Source organism: Primulina tabacum, chromosome 12 (genome assembly GCF_025594145.1).
Source record: "Primulina tabacum isolate GXHZ01 chromosome 12, ASM2559414v2, whole genome shotgun sequence".
Taxonomy (NCBI): domain Eukaryota; kingdom Viridiplantae; phylum Streptophyta; class Magnoliopsida; order Lamiales; family Gesneriaceae; genus Primulina; species Primulina tabacum.
Genome location: NC_134561.1, coordinates 31,867,961 through 31,875,714, shown reverse-complemented (window position 1 = coordinate 31,875,714; position 7,754 = coordinate 31,867,961).

The following is a 7,754-nucleotide window of genomic DNA, read 5'->3' as shown; positions in this document are numbered from 1 at the left end:
CAAATTTATGACTTTTTTGAATTATTTTGATTATTGTTTGATTCTTAATCGAAATTATCAATCCAATTTAATATGTCGTTGGATATTTAAAAAAAGTTTATTACAATTGAATCTCGATTGAGAGAACTTAATTAAACAATATATAATACCAAATGAACTATAAAATTATATTAATGTGAAGTTATTGAGAGTCCTCAATCAAAAAAAATTAGTCAACAATTTTATAGAACAAACTTTCTATCTCATTATGAAAGATTTATGAAATAAATAAACATAACCAAAAAAGTTTGAAGAGACTCCGTCATTTCATCAAATTTTATGGAGTCATCATCCTGGGCGAAACCAAGATTTAATGTTTGGGTGGGCTAATCATCATCTTAATCATCTTTGGGATTTAATTATCAATTAAGATAAACAGGGTCTAAATTTTTTTTTTTAAAATGCGGAAGGTAATGAAATCAATCTATTATACAAACCAGTATAATAATACAAATCATGTATAACATGCTTCTAGTTCAAACTAGTCTAAGGTTTAACTACTAAATTTCAAGTATTAAACCAAGTCTACAATAAATCCGGATTCACCACTCTAAACTCGTCTTCTCTCATCATCTTCTTGACCCCGATCTTGTCCCGCCTGTTGTCATGCACACATACAAACAAGACAACAGCCGGATACTCCGGTGAGAATAAATCCCAGTATAAATAATGTATACATGCAGTTAACTGAATTAACATAAAAGCATGAATTATATCTTATCACATGTAGCATAATCAACAACATGTATCAATACCAGTCTGTAAATAAAACATGAATCATAATCTACGAAACATAAATCAATACGGATCTGTAAATCAAATTCTAGTCTCAATATCTAAGACTCGACTCATCTCTCATTCTAATCTAGTCTAGGGATCCCGGTGAATAAGAACGTAACAAGTCTCCCACCTACTACCACCAGTCGCAGTGGCGGTACGTTCTTATTTCTGGACTTTGGTCTAGCTGTATCGAATAATCTACAATAAGAACAATATCTGTATCTTAAGCACATCGATACACCAAACGTCCAGTGCCTTGGCGTATCTACCAAGACTAAGCCTAGTCTGACAAGGTGCAATGGGTCAGTGACTATACTGTCAAAATCTAACCCCTCTGTCAGTGACTCTCACTTAATAGCTCTCTGCTTTCTACTTCTAATTCAATAGAATAAACATAATCATTAAAACACAAAGGTATAAAAACAATACCATACAAGTATGTGGTTTAGGGAAACTCGAGTTAAATCTAACTCAAGTCGATCTCCCAATTAACATCAATTTATACCTTTGTCTTCTCGGTCTGATGAAGACGAAGTCTCGTATCCCAATCTGTCCATATCCAAATCTGATAATGACAATCATATAAATACCATATCAGTATATAACTCAATTCAAGACCTGTTCTGATCAATACTCAAATCGGTATATAATCTGATCCATATCTGAACAAGGTACAATCTAATTCATATCAATGATATCACGATATAATCGAAATCATTACTGAATCTGATCAATCTAATTCAACTGATGTTTTGACGGTATAACGATACAGTCTCGATAACCCCGTCAATCTCAACATCGCAAATATAATACCAGAATTCATTATCGATATCAGTACAGCTCATACCCTGAATAATAACACAACTCTGATATAGAATCTCAACTAAGTCAACTCCAAAAATCATAACAATTTCATAAACAGTCTATTCTTTAATCTGACTTCAGTTATGCAATGCCTACTGTAGCAGAAACATCATATCTTATTCATATTCAATTCGGACAATATCATAATTTCAAATCTTGTCTAAACGTAACAAAACTTACGTCCAGTTGTAGCCTGCGTTGATAGGAACACAGTACTGAAGTCGGATTTAAAATCGAACGGACGGATTTCACAAGATCACGAATCTATGCTTTAAAATCTGAAAATCTCTTTGGCCCTCGTTTCCTTTTTTCTGAAGGAATTCGCATGCTGATATATATATATACATATGTTGCATGATACAAGGGCAATTGGCGTTGTGCATGTTCTGCACGTTGCGCGCATATGCGCGACCTTGTTCGCGCATATGCGCCGGTAGTTCGACCAGCATCTTCTGTTGGCTCGCGCATATGCGCCATCTATGTCGCGCATATGCGCCGATCATTCTGCCCAACCCGCGTATGTGCGCCATTTACGTCACGCATATGCGCCGATCATTCTGGACGTTCCGCGCATACCCTATACATCGCCTCGCGCATATGCGCGACTCATCTCCGCGCATATGCGCGACACTCTCTGGAGTTACTCACATAGGCTTCGCGCATATGCGCGACATCTTCCGCGCATATGCGCGAGGTCTTCTGCCTGTTTGGCGCATGTGCGCGCATCCGCTCGCGCATGTGCGCCGATGCTACTGTCCTCGCACATTAATTTTCACACGCAATCTCATTTCGTGTCTCGGTTAGCCCTTTCATAATTATCTCGATTAAAAATCAATAATCGTAATTTAACACGGTATAAAATCTCGGGCATTACATGAGTTAAGCGTGCATGAGTGAAAGTAGTGTTTTATTGGGGATCGATAAAGAGTTTAGAGGGGGGTGAATAAACTCTTTCCTTTGTTGGACGATTTTGCAAAGGGTGCTAGAATCCTGTTAGAGATTACAGCTAATCTTGTTCGAATGTAAATCCAGCAGATCACAATAATAAGTGCGGAAACGATCCAATGAAGTACGGTGAGAAACAATAAAACAGTATACAGTTGAACAGTGGTTGTTTCTGGAAGTTCGAAGACAAAATCTTCTACGTCTTCCCTTCTTCTGTTTCCAGAAGTTTTCACTAAAAGACTTTGGATATTACAGTACAACACTTGTACACACCCACTTCAGTAGGGCTTATTCTTAGCCCACTGAAACTCTTAGTTACACAACTCTGTAAAACGAATAAAACAAAGTTCTGGAAAAGACTCTTTCCCAGATTACAAACTCTTCTCAATAAGATATAGTAAAGTGTTTAGCTTGAAGAGATTTCAAAACAGCAGCAGAACAAAATAATCTCAAAAGATCGAATATTTAGAATAAAGCGTGTGCTGTTATTCTGTATGTTAAGCTTGAAGATATGTACTTGATGATAGCTCAAAGTAGCGTTGGAATAATCGTTGCGTTGATAATGATAAATAATGTTGTTTTTTATAAAGGATTGACCTCTATATATATAGAAAACTTTGAGTCCAACGTCTATAATAAAAAATAGCTTCTGAAGCTTCTGAATAAAATCAGCTTTAATACCTAAAAAAGGTCCTGCAGAAAGCTTCAGAGAAATCAGTCTTGTTACATACCAAAACTAGTAAGGAACGTTAAATGTCTTTGTACATCATTAATGATGCAATTAATGCTAGTACTAGGTAAAATAATGGTAACATTTAAGACTGTAACGATCAAGTAAGAGACGTTAAGTTAACTTCTACTTAAGCTAAGTTCTGCTTTTAAAGCTATGTTATGCTTCTGGTTTTATAAGCAGAGTTAAGTTACTGTCAATTTATATTGTCTTCTGATTTAGCTATTACGGCCTACTGGTTTTGACTCATCACTACAATTAAATTAAGTCTAACAATTTTCCCCTTTGTGGTGATGCCAAAACCTAGAAGTTAGTAAACAACAATTATAACAAAAAGCAGATATCAATTGATAGCAGAATTAATCGATAAGTAAATAATCAGTAAAACAGAGTTCAAACGAGTTTAATCATCCTGAGGATCTTGATTTCTGAAGAAGGATTCTGCATGATGTCTTCAGTTCTGCCTTCTGCTTCCCTCTTTTTGGCATCATTGGCTTGAACTCGAGTGAGTAAGTCATCCATTCGGCTAGTAAGAGTAAGAATGCCATTATTCAGCATCTCCAGAAATGGTGCTTGATTCGAAACTCGTTCATTTAGATCATGAAGAGATTGAGATTGGGACTCAATCTTGGCATCAACAGTTTCAAGTTTCGAGTCCATAGCATCTACTTTGGTGGAGACTGAGTGAATAGCTGAATCATGATCAGAGACAGTTTTAATGATGTCAGCTTGACCAAGCAAGATGTTGGCCTGACTTGAGAAAATATTTTTTCTGAAAAGGCTGGTTTCTACATGCAGTTTGGACAATGATTCTGCCGTGCGAGTGACTTGTTTTGAGATGCGGTCATGGAAGAATCTGGTGGCACTAACTTCACCAGCATGTTCAAATGACAATTGTTTAACAATATCTGACAGATTATCAAGATTTATTCTCAGAATATCTATCTCGAATTCAAGATCAAACATTGCTTCTGCTGGGGACGGTGTTCTTTCAATATCTATCACTAGTGGAATAGTCTTCGTTCTGAGTTGTTTCTCTTTCCGATCAAGAATCTGTATCGGTTGTTCAACATAACTCAACGTCTGATCCAGCTCAGCTTCGTCAGGCCGAATGACAAGAGAATAATCAGGCATATATTTTCGCAACATCGATACATGAAAAACGTCATGTATCCCGGATAGAGAAGGAGGAAGAGCCAGTCGATAGGCTCGATCGCCAATCTTTTCAAGAATCTTATAAGGACCGATGTATCTAGGAGACAACTTTCCGCGTTTGCCAAATCTGATAACGTCTCTGAAAGGGGAAATCTTCAAAAATACTCTGTCTCCTTCTTCAAATACTAGTGGTCTACGTCTGACGTTCGCATACTTGGCTTGCCTGTCTTGTGCCGTCTTCATTCGCTTCTGAATGATCTTCACCTTCTCAGTCATTTCCCGAATCATATCAGGCCCAAGTTCTGGTACTTCAGATATATCATCCCAGTACAACGAAGATCTGCACTTCTTGCCATACAATGCTTCAAACGGTGCCATCTCTATGCTCGTTTGATAGCTATTGTTGTACGAGAATTCACACAACGGTAGTGAATCTTGCCAACTAGTGCCAAAGTCTAGCACTACAGCTCTCAGCATATCCTCTAAAGTCTGGATAGTCCGCTCTGACTGTCCATCTGTCTGGGGATGATAAGCAGTGCTCAGGTTCAATGTCGTACCTAAAGCCTGCTGCAGACTGTGCCAAAAGTGAGAAGTGAATCGTGGATCACGATCTGATACGATAGACTTCGGCACACCATGTAATCTGACTACCTCTCGGACATATATCTCAGCCATCTGATCATGTCTGTACGTCATTCTGTACGGAATAAAACACGCTGATTTGGTTAATCTGTCTATCACAACCCAAATCGCATCACAACCCCGGGATGATCGAGGTAACTTCGTCACGAAATCCATGGAAATGTGATCCCATTTCCATTTAGGAATAGAAAAACTCTGAAGTAAACCTCCGGGCTTCTTTCTTTCGGCCTTCACCTGTTGGCAATTCAAGCACTTAGACACGAATTCTGCAATATCTGACTTCATCTGTTTCCACCAGAATTGTGTCTTCAAATCGTTGTACATTTTCCTGCCACCAGGATGAATACTAAACTGACTACAGTGCGCTTCTGACAAAATCTGTTGCTTCAACTCTGCAACATCTGGCACTACAAGACGGTTATTCACATACAGAACATAATCATGTACCCGATATTCAGACTGATGTCCTGATCTGACCATCTGAATCGACTTCTGAACATTCTGGTCTGTTCTTTGTGCCTCTTTAATCCTCATAATCAAATCTGGCTCAACTTGAATCGAAGCAAGTCTCAGCGGTCTACTATCTGTATCAAATGCTAAACCAGACAAACAGCAATCTTTAACTAAATTCGAAACACCTATCGTCGATAAGGATAGGGCACATACCTTTCGACTCAAGGCATCTGCTGCTGCATTTGACTTCCCTGGATAGTACTTGATCTCGCAATAAAAATCTTTCAGTAGATCAAGCCATCTACGCTGCCTCATGTTCAACTCTGACTGAGAAAACAGATACTTCAGGCTTTTATGGTCAGAGTAAATCTCAAATTTCTCACCATAAAGATAATGACGCCAAATCTTTAGTGCAAATACGATAGTCGCCAATTCAAGATCATGAATGGGATATCGAATCTCGGCTTCAGCTGTCTAGAGGCATATGCGATCACATGACCCCGCTGCATAAGAACACATCCCAGCCCTCTGTGAGATGCATCACAATATGAAACGAAATCGCCAGTACCTGAAGGAATCATCAAGACAGGTGCACTGGTCAGCCTCTTCTTCAACTCTAGAAAGCTAGACTCACAATCCTCAGACCACACAAACGGTGCATTCTTCTGTGTCAACTGGGTAATCGGTTTCCCAATGCTGGAGAAATCTTTGATGAATCGTCTATAGTACCCTGCTAGACCCATGAAACTGCGTATCTCAGGCACTGAAGTCGGTCTCGGCCAACTGATCACAGCTTCCACTTTACTCGGATCCACAGAAATACCATCTCCATATATGATATGACCCAAGAAGACAACCTGTCTCAGCCAAAACTACACTTTGACAGTTTAGCAAATAAGCTTTCATTTCTCAATGTTTGCAACACAATTCTCAAATGATTGGCATGCTCAGTCAGATTCTTAGAATACACCAAAATATCATCAATAAAAACAATCACAAATTCATCTAAATACCTCTGAAAGACACTGTTCATTAGTCCCATGAACACCGCTGGAGCATTCGTTAAACCAAAAGGCATGACAATAAATTCGTAATGTCCATACCTGGTTCGGAATGCTGTCTTTGGTATATCAATATCTCGTACTCGCAGCTGGTGATATCCAGATCTCAGATCGATCTTGGAATAGATAGATGATCCCTGCAACTGATCAAATAAGTAGTCGATACGAGGCAAAGGATATTTGTTCTTTATCGTTGCCTTGTTCAGTTGCCTGTAGTCTGTACACAATCTCATAGAACCGTCTTTCTTGCGCACGAATAGCACTTGAGAACCCCAAGGAGATACACTAGGTCTGATACATCCCTTGTCTAGAAGATCTTCTAATTGTGCTTTCAATTCTTTCAATTCTATTGGCGACATCCTATATGGAGCTCTCGAAATAGGAACGGTACCTGGAATAAGATCAATGCTAAAATCTACCTCTCGGGCTGGAGGTAACCTCGGGATCTCATCTGGAAATACATCTGCAAACTCCCGTACCACTGGCAAATCTGCCAATGCCTGGCTCGATTTCTGGAGATCTACAGAATAAATAAGGAACCCCTCTGCTCCTTTTTGTAACAATCTACTCATAGTCAAAGCAGATACTAAGGGAATCCGAGATCTGGAAACTTTACCGTAGAATTTCCACTCCTCTGTCATTTCAGGTCTGAATCTGACAATCTTGTGAAAACAGTCTACGGTGGCTCTGTACTTAGTCAACATGTCAATCCCGACAATACAATCAAAATCAGATAAACCAAGTACAACACATTCTAAATCGATCTCATGCCCTTAAAACTGTAGTAAGCAATGTCTAACTGAAGTCACAAATATCAGACCACTTCCCAACGGAGAAGAAATAGACACTACAGTAGACAATGACTCTACAGGAAATGTATGTGTCAATGCAAAACGTTCTGATATGAATGTATGTGATGCACCTGTATCTATCAATACATATGCAGTATAACCGCAAAGAAAACAGTTACCTGCAATCACATCGTCTGGTGCATCTTGGGCTTGCTCCTCCGTCAATGCAAACACCTGAGCCTGTTGTCAGGGAAGTTGGCTCACTGTCTGGCCACCTCTGGCTCTAGGTTGGGA